At 35.3% G+C, this 18,243-nt stretch overlaps 1 protein-coding gene across 5 annotated transcripts in view; it reads left to right on the forward strand.

Moving 5' to 3' along the window:
• The window catches only part of JAK2 (Janus kinase 2), a 152,141-nt gene that overhangs the window by 47,038 nt on the left and 86,860 nt on the right, over positions 1 to 18,243 (forward strand). The window contains exon 1 of one of the 5 annotated variants that reach the window (XM_035029149.1): positions 17,244 to 17,374. The exons of 3 other annotated variants lie outside the window; for them this stretch is intronic. The gene's annotated coding sequence lies outside the window, so the exon portion shown is untranslated. Of the gene's footprint in view, positions 1 to 17,243; positions 17,375 to 18,243 lie in introns of those variants that run through there. One more of the 5 variants, XM_035029152.1, reaches the window with a different exon arrangement.

Raw genomic sequence — 18,243 nt, forward strand, 5'->3', positions numbered from 1 at the left:
GAACAGATCAGTGAAACCAGGAGTTGGTTCTTTGAAAAGATCAACAAAATTGATGAACCTGTATCCAGACTCATCTAAAGATAGAGAAAACCCAAATAAACATCACTAATGAAAGAGGAGAAATAACCAATACCACAGAAATACAAACAGTTGTAACAATATTATGAAAACCCATATGCCAATAATTGGACAAACTAGAAGAAATGGATAAATTCCTACCAAAACTGAAGCAGGAAGAAATAGAAAATTTGAACAGACTAATTACCAGCAATGAAATTGAATCTGTAATAAAAAAACCTCTTCCCTCCCCCAAAAGCCCAGGACCAGAGGGCCAAAGATTTAGAGTTAATGTTTCACAGGTACGTTGTGCCAAACATTTAGGTTGTACCTAAATGGTACGTTGTGCCAAATATTTAGAGTTAATACCTTTGTTCTCACACTATTCCAAAAAACAAAAGAGGAAGGAAAACTTTTAAATTCATTCTATGAGGCTAGTATCACCTTGATACCAAAACCAGATAAAGACATCACACACAAAAAGAACTACAGGACAGTATCTCTTGTGAATATAGATGCAAAAATCCTCAACAGAATATTAGGAAGCCAAATCCAACAATACACTGGAAAAATTATATCCCATGGCTAAACAGGATTTATTCTTGTTAAAATATTTACAAAATAACCAATGTGATACATCACCTTAATAAGAGAAAGGATAAAAAACCATATGATCATTTCAGTAGACACAGAGAAACCACTTGACGAAGTATAATAGTCATTCATGATAAAAACCCTCTGCAGAATAGGTCTAGAGGGAACATAACTCAACATAATAAGGGCCTTCTATGAAAAACCCACAGTCAGCATCCGCTCAATGGTGAAAAAATGAACGCTTTTCTCCTAAGGTCAGGACAAGGATGTCCACTCTTACCATTTTTATTCAGCATAGTACTGAAATTCCTAGACACAGCAGTTAGATAAATAAAGAAATGAAAGGCATGCAAATTGGTAAGGAATAAGTAAAACTCTCACTCTTTGCAGATGACATGATACTATATATAGAAAACCCTGAAGACTCCACCAAAAACTACTAGAATTGATAAATGAATTCGGTAAAGTTGCAGGATACAAAATCAATGTACAGAAATCTGTTCCATTCCTATGTGCTAATGTGAAGCAGTAGTAATTGAAATTAAGAAAAAAATCCCATTTACAATTGCACCAAAACTAGCAAAATACCTAGGAATAGATTTAACCAGAGGTGAAGGACCTGTACTCTGAAAACTACAAAACACTGATGAAAGAACTTGAAGATGATGCAAAGAAAGACATCCCATGTTGATGGATTGGAAAAACAAATATTGTTAAAATGTCTATACTACCCAAAGCTATGTATAGATTTAATGCATTCCCTATCAAAATACCAACAGCATTTTTTCACAGAAGTGGAACAAATGAGTCTAAAATTGGTATGGAACCACAGAATAGCCAAGGCAATATTGAAAAAGAGCAAAGTTGGAGGTATCCCTCTCCCAGATTTCAAATTATACTACAAAGCTATAGTAATGAAAACAGTGTGGTACTGGCATAAAAATAGACATATAGTCAATGGAATAGAACAGAAAACTCAGAAATAAACCCACAATTATATGGTCAATTAATCTCTGACAAAGGAGGAGGGAATGTACAATGGGAAAAAAGCAGTGTCTTCAAGAAATGGTGTTGGTCAAACTGGACAGCTACACGCAAAATAGTGAAACTGAACCACTTTCACTATAGACAAAAACGAACTGAAAATGGATTAAAGACCTAAATGTGAGACCTGAAACCATAAAAATCCTTGAAGAGAGCCAGGCCATAATTTCTCTTAACATCAGCTGTAGCAACATTTTTCTTGTATGTCTCCTGAGGCAAAGGAAAGAAAAGCAAAAATAAACTATTGGGACTCATCAAAATAAAAAGCACAGCAAAGGAGACAGTCACCAAAACTAGAAGGAAACCTACTGAATGGGAGAAGATATTTGCAAATGACATATCTAATAAGGGGTTAGTATCCAAAATATGTAAAGAACCTATACAACTCCCCACCCAAAAACCAAATCACCCAATTAAAAAATGGAAAGAAGACATGAACAGACATTTCCCCAAAAAAAGACATGCAGATGGCCAATAGACCTATGAAAAGATGCTCAACATTACCTATTATCAGGGAAATGCAAATCAAAACACAATGAGATATCACCTCACTTATCAGAATGGCTAAAATCAACAACACAAGAAACAACAGGTGTTAGCAAGGGTGTGGAGAAAAAGGAACCCCCCCTCTTGTACTGTTGGTGGGAATGCAAACTGGTATAGCCACTGTTTTTCATAGTGGCTGTACCAATTTACATTCCCACCAACAGTGTGCAGGGGTTCCCTTTTCTCCACATCCTTACCAACACTTATTTTTTGTCTTTTTGTTAATAGGTTGCGTGACAGGTGTGAGGTAATAATGTGTGTTTTGATTTTCATTTACCTGATAATTAGTGATGTTCAGCATCTTTTCATGTTCCTGTTGGCTGCCTGTATGTCTTCTCTGGTAAAATGTCTATTCAAAGTCAAAGAACTTCAATCCATGTTTTCTTCTACTAATTTCATGGTTTCAGGTCTTACATTCAACTTATTAACCCATTTTGAATTTATTTTGGTATATGGTGTGAGGTAGTGGTCCAGTTTCATTTATTTGTGCGTAGCGGATTAGTTTTCCCAACAGCAATTATTGAAGAAACTGTCCTTCTCTATTATATATTCATGCCTCCTTTGTCATAGGCTGATTGACCATATATGTGTGGGTTTATTTCTGGGCTCTCTGTTTAATTCTGTTATCTTTGTGTCTGTTTTCAGACCGGTGCCATACTGCTTTGATTACTATAGCTTTGTAGTGTAGTGTGAAGTCTGGGAGGGTGATACTTCAGCTTTGTTCTTCTTTCTCAAGATTTCTTTGGTTATTTGGGTGTCTTTTGTTCCATGTAAATGTTAGGATTCTTTGTTCTAATTCTGTGAAAAATGCCTTTGGTATTACGATGAGGATTACATTGAATCTGTAGATTCCTTTGGGTAATATGTACATTTTCACATTAATAATTCTTCCAATTTATGAGCAATATCTCTTTCTATTATTGTTTTCATTTTCTTTCATCAATGTCTTATACTTTTCAAGAACATAATTCTTATAAATTCAGGCTTTTCAAATTTAATCTTTTCAAATTCACTAAACTTAATTTATAGACTAGACTGGCATATGGTATAATTTAGTGAATGTTCCATGTGCACTTGAAGAGGATGTACATTCTGCGTTTGTTGGGTATAGTGTGCTGTAAATGTTAATGATGTTCAGGTCTTCAAAATTCCTACTTATTTTTTTGGTCTGTTTTATTTTTGTTAATTTTGGACAGGAGTATTAAAATTTCTAGCTATTATAGTTGTTTTGCCTATTTTTCTCTTTACCTTTTTGCTTCATGTGACTTGAAACTATTATTATATGTATATAAGAAGTCTAATATATAAATTTATTTATTGTAGGTTTTTAATGTCTTAAGAGATGTCATGAAGATACTAATTTTTTTCTGGAATGTTTATTATATGACGTTTTACATATTGGTGAGTTATCCATCTCAGTATCTTTGTATGGTTATAAATTGGAGGTCAAGATTTCTTTTTTCCCTTGCCATTTAAAAGTCATTTGAGAAACACTTATTGTAAAGACCAACAATTCTCCACCAAAATGCAGATGATACATCTGTTCTCAGGTTACCTTATGTGTGGATATTTTTCTCAACTCTCTTTGTTCCTTTGGTCTATTTTTCTGTACTTATGCCAATACCAATTTGACTTAATTACTCTAACTTCATAGTAAATCTTGATGTCTGGTCATGTAAATCCTCCAAGTTAGCTCTTCTAGATTATTTTGCTTCTTGTAATTCTTTGTTTTCTATGTAGATATTAACTTGTAAATTCCCGTAACTGCTAAGATTTTAATTGGGACTGTGTTGAATCTATAGATCAATTTAGAGAGGAGTTGGTAACTGAACAATATTGAGTTTTCCTGTAGTTTTATATCTATATGTTCTATTCTTTCATTCTTTAGCTGACCTTTATTTTTTCTAGCAATATTTTACAGTTTTTATTATAGAATTCCTAGATATTTCAATAGATTTATTCCTAAAATATTTGACATTTTGTTACTATTGTTAATGATACAGTTTTTAATCTTCCCTTTTTAAATTGCTTCTGGTATAAGGAAGTCAATTAAGTTTTGTATATTGATTTTGTGTGCACTATTCTTACTAAATTCACTTAGTAATTGTTATATTCTTTTTTTTTTTATAAGATTTTATTTATTTATATGACAGACACAGTGAGAGAGGGAACACAAGTAGGGGGGTGGGAGAGGGAGAAGCAGGCTTCCTGCTGAGCAGGGAGCCCGATGTGGGGCTCAATCCCAGGACCCTGGGATCATGACCTGAGCTGAAGGCAGACGCTTAATCAATGAGCCACCCAGGCGCCCCAGGAATTGTTCTTTAAATTTTTCTGCATATATAGTCATACTATCTGTGAATATGATAGTTTTACTTCCTCCTTTCTAATCATTGTACCTTTTATTTACGTTTCTTGCCTTATTGAGTTGGGCAGGACCTCCGTTAAAATGTTGAGTGGAAGTCATGATTTTAGACATATTTATTAAGTTTTTGAATTCAAGAAGAATGAGATCAGTATTGCACCAAAAAGTATTTTAATTCAAGATCTTTCATAGTTTTTATCAGAATGAGGAAGTATGCTTTTTTAGCTAGTTTAGATGAGAGTTTCTATTCAAAAACCATTGTTGAATTTTATTAGAGTCAGTTTCTACATCTATTGAAATGGTCATGTATTACTTTTCTCATGTATTCTAATAATGTGGTAAATTCTATTGATTGATTTTTGAATGTTAAAATAACTTAGCATGTCTGGGGTATACTAACCCAGACAAGATTTGTTAGTCTTTTAAAGTATTACTAGATTCAACTTGCTAGTATTTTATTATTTTTTTCATATATGTTTGTAAGAGATATTTACATATAATTTTCTTTGTCACAATCTTATTACATTTTGGTATTATGTTGCTATTAAAATATGTGGAGAAGTGTTTTCTAATTTCTATTTACTGAAATAGTTTGTGTAAGTTCTTTATTCTTGCATATGTTTGGAAAAATTCACTAAGAAAGTCAATGGGCATTGAATTTTCTTTGTGGAAAAGTTTTAAGGTATATATTCCATATATTTAATAAATATTAGAATTTTGAAATTATCTTTCTTCCTTTGTCAGTTTTAATAAGTTGTGTTTTTCAGTAAACTTGTTCATTTCTTCAAAAATTTAAATTTTTTTGGAGGACGTTCCTATATTAACATATTTTTAATATTGGAAGCTCTGGTAATCTATAATTTTCATTCTTGATATTGGTCATTTATGTTTTCTCTTTTTAAAAAATCAGTCATTTTTAGTGTTTTATCAATTTTATTAATGTTTAAAAGCCAACTTTTTTTTTGTCCTTTTTTTCACCACTGATTTCTGTTCTTAAATATTTTTCCTTCTGTGGTTCTTAGCTTAATTTGTTGTTCTTTTCCTAGCTTCTTGGTATAAAAGCTCATCCTTTAATTTTGTTTAGCTTTATTCTTTTCTCACATAAGACTTTAAGACTAAATATACTAGTAAACACGTTTACTGCATTTCTTTCATATTTTTATCATTTAACTCAAAGTATTTTCTGATTTCTTCTTTGCACCATTAGTTATTTAAAAGTGTGTTCCTAAATTTCTGAATATATGGGGATTTTCTAATCGTTTTTATGTTACTGATTTTTAGTTTAATCCCACTGTGATAAGAGAACAATATAATAAGTACATGTTATGATACTTTTATCAGTGGTCATAATTTCCATAAGAGAGTTTTAATTTAAGTGCATTTGTAAGTTTACATTGGTTCACATGCAGAACTTTGTATTTTTCAAGATATTTTTTCTTTTTGGTTGAAGTTACTAAGAATAGCATGAATTTACAGAATATTGAGTGTTACTGAATATCATATGTCCTATTTTGCAATTAAATGCACTTTTTAATACAATGTATTATTAGTTTCAGAGGTAGAGGTCAGTGATTCATCACTCTTGCCTAATACTATACCCAGTACTCATTACATCCTGTTCCTCCTTAATGTCCATCCCCATTATCCCATCCTCGCCAGCAACCCTCAGTTTGTTTCCTATGATTAAAAGTCTCCTGTGGTTTGTCTCCCTCTCTGATTTCGTCTTGTTTTATTTTTTCCTCTCTTCCCCTATGATCCTCTGTTTTGTTTCTTAAATTCCACATATGAGTGAGATCATATGATAATTGTCTTTCTCTGATTGACTTATTTGCTTACTATAATATCCTCTAGTTCTATAATAATGTGCAACATTATTGCACGTGACAAGATGTCATTTTTTTGATGGCTGAATAGTATTCCATTGTATATATATACACACCACATCTTTTTTATGCATTCATCTGTTGATTGACATCTGGGTTCTTTCCATAGTTTGGCTATTGTGGACATTGCTGCTATAAACATCGGGGTGCAGGTGCCTCTTCGGATCACTACATTTGTATCTTTGGGGTATATACCCAGTAGTGCAATTACTGGGTTGTAGGGGAGCTCTCTTTTAAACTTTTTGAGGAACCTCCATACTGTTTTCCAGAGTGGCTGCACCAGTTTGCATTCCCACCAACAGTGTAGGAGGGTTCCCCTTTCTCCGCATCCTCGCCAACTTCTGTCATTTCCTGACTTGTTAATTTTAGCCATTCTGACTGGTGTGAGGTGATATCTCATTGAGGTTTTGATTTGGATTTCCCTGATGCTGAGAGATGTTGAGCATTTCTTCATGTGTCTGTTGCTCATTTGGATGTCTTTGCAGAAATGTTGTTCATGTCTTCTGCCCGTTTCTTGATTGGGTTATTTGTTCTTTACGTGTTGAATTTGGTAAGTTCTTTATAGATTTTGGATACTAGCCCTTTATCTCATATGTCATTTGCAAATATCTTCTCCCATTCTGTCGGTTATCTTTTGGTTTTGTTGACTGTTTCCTTTGCTGTGCAAAAGCCTTTTATCTTGATGAAGTCCCAATAGTTCATTTTTGCCCTTGCTTCCCTTGACTTTGGAGACATGTCTAGCAAGAAGTTGCTGCGGCGAGGTCACAAAGGTTGCTGCCTCTGTTCTCCTCAAGGATTTTGATGGATTCCTGTCTCTTATTTAGGTCTTTCATCCATTTTGAGTCTATTTTTGTGTATAGTGTAAGGAAATGGTCCAGTTTCATTCTTCTGCATGTGGCTGTCCAATTTTCCCAACACCATTTGTTGAAGAGACTGTCTTTTTTTCCGTTGGATATTCTTTCCTGCTTTGTTGACAATTAGTTGATCATAGAGTTGAGGGTCCATTTCTCGGTTCTCTATTTTGTTTCATTGATTTATGTGTCTGTTTTTGTGGTGGTACCATGCTGTCTTGATGACTACAGCTTTGTAATAAGGCTTGGATTCTGGCATTGTGATGCCACCAGCTTTGGTTTGCTTTTTCAACATTATTTTGGCTATTTGGGGTCTTTCATGGTTTCTTTTTTTTTTTTTTTTAAGGATTTTATTTATTTATTTGAGAGAGAGAGAATGAGAGACAGAGAGCACGAGAGGAGGAGGGTCAGAGGGAGAAGCAGACTCCCTGCCAAGCAGGGAGCCCGATGCGGGACTCGATCCCAGGACTCCAGGATCATGACCTGAGCCAAAGGCAGTCGCTTAACCAACTGGGCCACCCAGGCGCCCCTCTTTCATGGTTTCATACAAATTTTAGGATTATTTGTTGCAGCTCTGTGAAAAAAGTTGGTGGTATTTTGATAGGGATTGAATTGAATGTATAGATTGCTCTAGGGAGTATAGGCATTTTAACAATATTTGTTCTTCAAATCTGTGAGTGTGGAACATTTTTCTATTTCCTTGTGTCTTCCACAGTATCGTTGATAAGTGTTCTATAGTTTTCTGAGTACAGATCCTTTGCCTCTTTGGTTAGGTTTATTCCTAGGTGTCTTATGGTTTTGGGTGCAATTATAAATGGGATTGGCTCCTTAATTTCTCTTTCTTCAGTCTCATTGTTAGTGTATAGAAACACAACTGATTTCTCTGCATTGATTTTATATCCTGCAACTTTGCTGAATTCCTATATGAGTTCTAGCAGTTTTGGGCTGGAGTCTTTTGGGTTTTCCACATAGAGTATCATGTCATCTGCGAAGAGTGAGAGATTGACTTCTTCTTTGCCGATTTGGACGCTTTTTATTTCTTTTTGTTGTCTAATTGCAGATCATAGGACCTCTAGTATATGTTGAACAATAGTGGTGAGAGGGGACATCCCTGCTGTGTTCCTGACCTTAGGGAAACAGCTCTCAGTTTTTCCCCATTGAGAATGATATTTGCTGTGGGCTTTTGTATATGGCTTTTAGGATATTGAGGTATGGGCCCTCTATCCCTACATTGGGAAGAGTTTTAATCAAGAAAGGATATTGTACTTTGTCATGTGCTTTTTCTGCATCTGTTGAGAGAATCATATGGTTCTTGTCTTTTATTAATGTAGTGTATCACGTTGATTGATTTGAGGATATTGAACCACCCTTGCAGCCCAGGAATAAATCCCATTTGGTCGAGGTAAATAATCCTTTTAATGTATTGTTGGACCCTTGGTTAGAATTTTGGCAGCCATGTTCATCAGGGATACTGGTCTATAATTCTTTTTGGTGGGGTCTTTGTCTGGTTTTGGGATCAAGGTAATGCTGGCCTCATAAAAAGAGTTTGGAAGTTTTCCTTCCATACAGTTTCAGAAGAATAGGTATTAATTCTTCTTTAAATGTTTGGTAGAATTTCTCTGGGAAGCCATCTTGCCCTGGACTCTTGTTTGTTGGGAAATTTTTGAATACTGCTTCAGTTTCCTTGCTGATTATGGGTCTGTTCAGATTTTCTATTTCTTCTTGGTTCAGTTTTGGTAGTTTATATTTCTCTAGGAATGCATCCATTTCTTCCAGATTGCCTAATTTTCTGGCATATAGTTGCTCATAATATGTTCTTATAATTGTTTGTATTTCTTTGGTGTTGGTTGTGATCTCTCCTCTGTTATTCGTGATTTTATTTATTTGGGTCCTTTCTCTTTTCTTTTTGCTAAGTCTGGCCAGGGGTTTATCAATCTTATTAATTTTTTCAGGGAACGGGTTTGTAGTTTTGTTGATCTGGTCTATTGTTCTTTGGTTTCTATTTCATTGATTTCTGTTCTGATCTTTATTATTTCCCTTCTCCTGCTGGGTTTAGGCTTTATTTGTTGTTTTTTCTCTAGCTCCTTTAGGTGTAGGGTTAGGTTTGTATTTGAGACCTTTCTTTTCTTGTTTCTTGAGACAGGCTTATATTGCTATATACTTCCCTCTTAGGACCACCTTTTCTTCATCCAAAGATTTTGAACCGTTGTGTTTTCATTTTCATTTGTTCCTATGAATTTTTTTAAATTCTTCTTTAATTTCCTGGTTGACCCATTCATTCTTTGTAGGATGCTCTTTACCCTCCATGTATTTGTGTTCCTTCCAATTTTTTTCTTGTGGTTGACTTCCAAGTTTTAAAGCATTGTGGTCTGAAAATATGCATGGTGTAATCTCAATCTTTTTGTACCAGTTGAGACCTGATTTGTGACCCAGTATGTGATCTATTCTGGAGAACGTTCCATGTGCACTCAAGAAGAATGTGTATTTTACTTTAGGATGGAATGTTCTGACTATATCTGTGAAGTCCATCTGGTCCAGCGTGTCATTAACAGCATTTGTTTCCTGCTAAGATGATCTGTCCATTGCTGTGAGTGGGGTGTTAAAGTCCCCTACTGTTACTGTATTATTAATTAGTTTCTTTAGTTTTTTTATTAAGTGGTTTATATATTTGGCTTGTCCCAAGTTAGGGGCATAAACATTTACAATTGTTAGATCTTCTTGTTGGATAGATCCTTTTATTATGATATAATCTCCTTCTTCATCTCTGATTACAGTCTTTGGTTTAAAACCTAGTTTGTCTGATATAAGGATGGCTACTCTAGGTCTCTTTTGATGCCTTTGGCATGATAAATGGTTCTCCTCCTATTCACTTTCAGTCTGGAGGTGTCTTTGGGTCTAAAATGAGTCTCTTGTAAGCAACATTTTGATGGATCTTGTTTTTTTAATCCTATCTGAATCCCTGTGTCTTTTGATTGGAGCATTTAATCCATTTACATTCAGAGTAATTATTGAAAGATATGACTTTAGTGCTATTGTATTACTTGTAGAGTCGCTGTTCCTGTAGAGTGTCTCTGTTCCTTTCTGTTCTTTGTTACGTTTGAGCTCTTTCTGCTCAGAAGATCCCCTTTAATATTTCTTGCAGGGCTGGTTTAGTGTTCACAAATTCCTTTAGTTTCTGTTTGTCTTGGATGTTCTTTATCTCCTATTCTGAATGACAGCCTTGCTGGATAAAGTATTCTTGGCTGCGTATTTTTCCCATTTAGCACATTGAATATATCATGCCAGTCCTTTTTGGCCTGTCAGGTGTCTGTGAACAGGTCTGTTACCAGCCTTATATTCTACTGTGTAGGTTAAGGACCTCTTGTCCCGAGCTGCTTTCAGGGTTTTCTCTTCATCTTTGAAATTTGCAAGCTTCACTATTATATGTCAAGGAGTTGACATATTTTATTGATTTTGATGGGGGTTCTCTGTGCCTCCTGGACTTGAATAGCTTTTTCCTTCCCTAGATTACGGAAGTACTCTGCTATAATTTGCTCCAATATACCTTTTGTGCCCCCCATTCTTCTCCGTTCTCAATTATTCTAGTATCATTAGCTTTATGGTATCACTTATCTCTTGAATTCTCCCCTTGTGATCCAGTAGTTGTTTATCTCTCTTTCTCTAAGTTTCTTTATTCTCCACCATTTGGTCTTCTATATCACTAATTCTTTCTTCTGCCCCCGCTTATCCTTGCAGTTAGAGCTTCCATTTTTGATTGCATCTCATTAATAGCCTTTTTTCTTTCAACTTGATTAGATTTTAGTTCTTTTATTTTTCCAGAAAGGGATTCTCTAGTGTCTTCTATGCTTTTTTCCAAGCCCAGCTAGTATCCTTATAATCATTATTCTGAACTGTAGTTCCAACATTATTTATATTATACTTATTAGTTCCCTGGCAGTTAGTACTGCCTCTTGTTCTCTTTTTTGAGGTGAGTTTTTCATCTTGTCAATTTGTCCATTGAAGAATAGACTAACAAGAGAACAAAATATCTAAAATGGCAATGACGACCCCAGAGGAATATACACTAAACAAATCAGAAGACACCCGAAACTGAAAAAAAAAATTAAGTTAAAATAAAAAAAATAAAGAGAGTGATTATAGTCAGACAGTTGAACAGAATAGAGCAATACAGTGGATTCTGTGTGTATTTTTGTCTGTTTATTAGAAAACTAGATCCCAAAATTGTAATGAATGAAAAACTTATATATGTATAAAAATAAAATTAAGTACAATGAAAGGGTAGAATGTAACTGTGAAAATGAAAATTAAAAGACAAAATAAGAAAAAAGAAAAAGAAAAAAGTAGAAGGAATATAAACAGACAGGTGAACAGAATAGAGCAATACACTCTATCCTGAGTGTATTTTGGTCAGTTTGTTAAAATAAAGTACATCTCAAAATTGTAAAGAAAGAAAAACTTATGCATACACAAAAATAAAATTAAATACATTGAAAGGGTAGAATGTAACTGTAAAGATGAAATTTAAAAAGTCTTTAACAATAACAACAAAAGAATATGATCAGACAGGTGAATAGAACAGAGCCATACACTAGATTCTTGGTGTATGTTTTCTGTTTGTTAGAAGTAACTGCATCCCAAGATTGTAAAACTTACATATATATACAAAAATAAAATTAAATACAATGAAAGGATAGAATGTAACTGTAAAAATGAAAATTAAAAAAGATTTTAAAAAAAGAGTTGATAAAATAAATTGGTTGAAAAAGGAAAGAGAAAAATTAAAATTGTTTTAAGATTGAAGAATCATGGGGAAAAAACCCATGAATTCTGTATACTATTTTCCTCTAGTGCTGAGGTTTTACAGTTCTCTATGATCAGTAATACTGGTCTTAGCAGGCTGTTCTGGGTGATATCCTGGGGGATGGCCTGTTCCATTGAGTCTCAAGTGTCGTTTCCCCAGGCAGAATTGCACCTCCCTTGCCAGGGGGCCAGGCTAAGTAAGCTCTAGATTGCTTTATGTGGTTTTTGTTCCCTGAAGATTTTCCTTGTGGCTTTAGAGCCTGACAATGAGAATGGTGGCCTCTCAATCTCCAGCCCCAGAGCCGAGAGCTTGTGGCCCCACTCCTCAGTGCACCCTTAGGGAAAAGCAGTCAATCAGTCAGTGCTGTCTCCCTCCGCCACTTGGTGCTCACCCAGCCTGTGATGGAGTGTTTCTCTCTCAGGCACACACCCTCCTTTGAGTCTGTAAACCCTGTAGGCTCTTATGGTGTGCACTAGCGCCACTCCTCCCAGGGGAGGAAAGGGGGTTGTCTCCCCAGGATTCTGTTGCTTGCTGGGCCCCTGCTCCCAGAGCAGTTGCCCGACCTTGCCAAGGTCCAGGGTACATGGCAACTCCGAGCTGAGAGCCCACTCTTCGACTCACTGATTGCAGCCAACTTTTCCACTCTAATGCCTGGGAACTCTGCCACACTCAGGCATTCCTGGTTTTCCTCTGACCCCGGGTTCCTGAGACCACACTGTCCCATCTAGGATTCTGCCCAGCTTCGCCACCTGAGCACCTTTCAGGCAGGGACGTCCCTCACTGGAACAGACTTAGAAAGGTTCTGATTTTGTGCTCCACTGCTATATCACTTTCCAGTTAGGCTTATTGAGGAGGCTCCCTCCCCCCCAAGATTTATCTTCCCGATATATTGCCTTGGATTCACTGTGCATCTCCTACCTTGCAGAAGGTGGTCTCTTTTCTATTTGTAGAGTTGCAGCTGTTCTTTTCTTAGATCTCTGTTGAGTTCACAGGTGTTCAGAGTGATTTGATAGCTATGTAGCTGAATTCCTGGGGCTAGATGAAACTAAGGTCTCCTACTCCTCTGCCATCTTGGACTATCTCTAAATGCACTTCTTAAATAATTCTTATCAAATTGTTATGAGTGTTGTTTCAGATAATAAAAAGAGTCGGTAGTGATAAAGGTCAGGTTCACTTTTTTATGTGATCCTCTCAGTGTTGTTATTTCTTCAGTATTTTTAAGAATTATATAAATTAAGCCAACATTACGGGTCTTAAATAGATAAAATTGTTGCTTGCTCCATTGTTCATATTTTGAATATATTCCTTTAGTATTTGTTGAGAATTGTGTTATGGTGTAACATGTGGTTTACTTTCAGGAATATTACAGGTGCATTTGAAAAGGATGTGTCGTTGGTGTTCTCTTGATTTTATTTTTCAATGGAATATAGGAGGTGGAAAGTAAGAGTTGGTGTGGCAGTTTTGGTGATAGAGGAGAAAGGATAAGGTATGAGATAGATTAGAAAAGTGGGAGAGTAAATGGATTAAGGAAATATAAAATTATAGGTGAGCAGCAGTAATGGCTCATTTGCAGTTAGACTTTTAATGAATTTAAAGATAGACCAATCTCAGTGCATATGTGTTTTCATCAGCCATATTTATATGTTAGGTGGACGCTCTGAGTACTCAAGAGTTAAAATTTGAACTCTTTTAGAGTTTCCTTGTTATCTCTGGTGTTCTGTTTATTTTTATCTGTGTAAGTAAAAGTCTTTTTAAAACTGTATCTCCTCTCAGAAGATTCTTTTACTGCGAACTTAGGCATCTTTAACACCAGTGAAATTTCTTCTTTTATTTTTAAATGTTTTTTTCTTGTCTGTGTTCTCTTTTCTTCCGTCTAGGGCTCTTGGAGTACTTTCTTGATTATTTCCTCTTCTTTCTTTCTCATATTTTTTTTGCTCATATTTCTCTGTCTTGATCTAGGAAACCAGGAGTTTGTCTTGAATTTGTCTTCCAGGTTATTTGATATTGTCAGTTGTATTATTCAGTGTTTTCATTGAATTATCATTATTTTTTTGTAGTTACTATTTTCATTCTCTGATCCTTTTTAATGATCCTTTACTGATGCTTTGTGTTTTCAAAATATTCCTAATCTCTCTGAGGATACCAAGGAGAATTTTTTTAATTTAAATTCAATTAGCCAACATATAGTACATCATTAGTTTCAAATGTAGTGTTCAATGATTCATCAGTTGCGTATGACACCCAGTTCTCATCACATCATGTGCCCTTCTTAATGCCCTCCCTCAGTTTCCCCATCCCCCTACCCAGCTCCCCTTCCACAACTCTCAATTTGTTTCCCAGAGTCAAGAGTCTCAGGTTCATTTCCCCCTCTAATTTCCTCCCATTCAGTTTTCCCTCCCTTCCCCTATGATCCTCTGTGCTGTTTCTTATATTCCACATATGAACAAAACGATATGATAATTGTCTTTCTCTCATTGACTTATTTCACTTAGCATAATATCCTCCGATTCCATCCACATTGATGTAAATGGTAGGTATTCATCCCAAGGAGAATTTTTAAAAACACTCTCTTCCCTGTACTATCTTTGTTTCTTCTGGCGTTAGCTGTTCTGCTTATATTTGCCCTCCTCTTTTATGCATTCTTACTGTCCCCCTTCACCCCCAATATATGATTCTTGATTATCATTGCATATTTATGCTTTTTGTATGTGTGTGCAGACAACTATTTTTAATGCCCGTTAATACCTTCTTCTGTGTGTATTTTAAATAATCTTTATTTCTTCCATTCTGCTGTGTCTGTCATCTGTTCCTGTCTACTTTTTATCTTCCATCAGTTTTTTGAAATTTCTGATTTTGTTGATGGCACTGTTTCTTATTTTTCCAAGCTCTCATGAATTTATTTACATGTACTTTTTATTTTACTCCTTTTCATCCTTTCGGCTGTTGTTGTCATCTCTTTTGCTTTTACATCTGTTACAAATTTCACTGTACATTATTATCATGCCTTTAAACAATTGTTAATTATCTTTTAAAGAATTTAAGTACGGAAAGAAAAATAGAATGTTATACTTACCCACATATTTACTGTTTTTGAGTTGTTCATTCCATTCTACAAACCTAAGTTTGCATCTGGTATCATTTGCCTTAATCCAGAGAACTTTTTTTTTTAGCATTTCTTAAAGTTTGGGTTTTTTTGATGATGTGTTTTCTCAGCATCCATTTATCTGAAAATATATTTGTTTATCTTAAATTTTAAAGGTCATTTTTGAGATGTCAGTTTAAGTCTTATTGTGGCTCTCCTGTATGTATGTGGCTACTTTTAAGATTTTCTCTTTGATTTTTGGCAATTTGATTATGATATGACTAGATATGGATTTTTACAAATTGGGGCTACCTGAACTGTTTGTGGTTTGAGGTTTTCAAAATTAGAAAAACTTTAGTGAATATTTTCCAAATATTTCTTCTGTCTAGTTCACATGTGTTAGATTGCTCAGTATTGTAGAAGTCATATGGTTTTTACATCTTCATGTATTTATCTTTTAGTGTAGATTCTTTTACATGTGTATCATAAAATAAATCCCAACATTTGGGTTTGCTGTCAATCCATTTCTTCATATTTTATCTCTTGACTCTATATCACATTTTTTCTTTATGTTAAGTAAGTTTCAGTTGACTGTTGTGTGTTGTGGATGATATCTTCTATAAACTCTGGGTAGTGTGGATTTAGAGCTTTATTCTAGCAGGTAGTTCACCTTGATCCTGTGGAGGCTTGGTGTTAGGCTTTGTTAAGACTGTTCATTACAGTTTTGTCCTTATTTCTAATATGTGGTTCTTATTCCTCAAATGTGGCTTTTCTGGAGTTTCAGTGAAAAGGCAGGGGTATTTACCAATTCCTTCTAAAGCCAACTGATTCTCCAGGACTAGGTAGCTAATGAAATCTCTTCCTATTTCTTTTTTTTTTTTTTAAGATTTTATTTATTTATTTGAGACAGAATGAGAGCGAGAGAGAGAGCACATGAGAAGGGGGAGGGTCAGAGGGAGAAGCAGACTCCCTGCCGAGCAGGGAGCCCGATGCGGGACTCGATCCCGGGACTCCAGGATCATGACCTGAGCCGAAGGCAGTCACTTAACCAACTGAGCCACCCAGGTGCCCCTTCTTTTAGATTTCTAGCTATTGCCTCTCCCTGGGCTTTTTGGATTTTCATCCCATGCATGGGAGTTCAGGAGTCAGTCCCTTGACTCTCTTTTTTTCCAGGATTTCTGCCTTCAATTTCTATCTGATTTAGCAGCTCCAAAGTTTATTCCTTGATTCTTCCAGCCAGTAAGACTACAGCTTTGTATAAGAGCTCTGTCTTCTTTCCCAGCAAGCACTGGGCATGACAAAGACCTTGTAGTTCCCTCAGGATAAAAGATGGATAAACATGGACTTCATTCAGTGTTTTTCCTGTGGTCCAGGGTCACATCTTCTCCAGTTGCTGTCTGCTTTTGTTTGCTTGTCAATGTCTTCAGTGTTTTTTTAGTGTAGTTTGTTCTAGAGTTTATAATTGTTATCAGTAGATTGTATGGGTTTGTATAGGATATCAAAAGGATCCAAATCAGGAAGAAGTAAGTATGTGTACACACACACACACACACACACACAGGAATATTATTCAGCCTTCATAAAGGAATACACGTTATTTGCAACAACATGGAAGAACCTCAGGGGCAAGTGAAATAAGTTAGGATGACAAATACTGCATGGTACCACTTACATGTGTAATTGAAAAAAAAGAGTCTAACTCTAAGAAACAGATGGTAGAAAAGTCTTGCTAGGGGCTGGGATTTGGGAGAAATTGGTAATAGGCTATAGATTTTCAGTTATAAGGTAGGTACGTTTTGAAGATCTAATATAACATGGTGACTATAGTTGTGAATATTGTATTGTATAATTGACATTTTCTAAGAGAGTAGAAGTTAAATGTCCTCACTCGGGTAAAGGAAGTACCTTCATGAGGTGATGGATGTGCTAACTCAGTGCTGGGGAATGATTTCACAGTGTATACAATGTGAATCATCATGTTGTATACGCTAAGTGTCTTATAATTTTGTCAATTGTATTTCAGTATGGTGGGGAAAAGGTTGTTTTCAAACAAAGACTACAACTTAAATCGTTAGGGCCTCACTGAGAGACCTACTAAAAGACACATTTCAGCAGAAAAAAGTCCAGAAGGAAAGCATAGGATCCAAAACAATGGTGAGCACAAATGGATGAAATTCTTGCAAATTTGCCCCTTAATGGCTAAGAGTTCATTTTAGATGATCTCTAATTGAGTAAAAAAGAATGTAATAAATTAAAAGAAAATTTCTAGAAATTGTTATTTTTGAACAAATTAAAATTGTTGAAATTTGTATATCCAATTGCAGGTGGACTTCAAAAATCTTGTGGTTTTAACATTTGCCAGTTTCTTGTTTCTCTACTCACTGGAAGTCCCCAGTTATTTGAAGAACTAAGTATTAACTCTAGTATTTTCTCTAATTTAATAAGGTTCTTATAGTTAAATACAGAGCTAAATTTTAACTTGCACTTCACTTAATCATCGTTTTTCTATCCTTTAATGTCTAAACTTAGTATAGTGCTTGGCACTCAGTAAATGCTGTATGTGTATGTTTGCTATTTTCCCCTTCTCCCTTCACATGGCTCTGCTCATGATTTAAGTAAGTACATCTGTGGGAAAGGTGGTCAGATTTTTAGCTCTTTCAAATATCAATCTCATGTTTTAGCTGCTAGCTAGATGCTTGTGTAATTGCCCTACTTCCATTTCTAAACAAAAGTGTGTAAAGCAGCAGTCTTGATTCTCCTCACTTGCCAGTATCAAGGGGCAAAGTCTTCATTTCCTCATTTCCATTAATGGTATTATAGATCTCCCAAACCTGAAATCTTCACACTGTCTTTTACTCCTGGCTTTAAAAACATTTTTTTTTAATTTGACTATAGTTGAAACAGAGTGTTGTCTTAGTCTCAGGTGTACAGCGTAGAGCTTTGGCGTCTGTACATTATGCAGTACTCACCCCGAGTGTAGCCATCAACACTACTGCACTCTTGTATGCTACTACAATAGCATT

The sequence above is a fragment of the Mirounga leonina genome, unplaced genomic scaffold (assembly GCF_011800145.1).
Source record: "Mirounga leonina isolate KUSES-001 unplaced genomic scaffold, KU_Mleo_1.0 Mir_224, whole genome shotgun sequence".
In the NCBI taxonomy this organism is placed as follows: Eukaryota; Metazoa; Chordata; class Mammalia; order Carnivora; family Phocidae; genus Mirounga; species Mirounga leonina.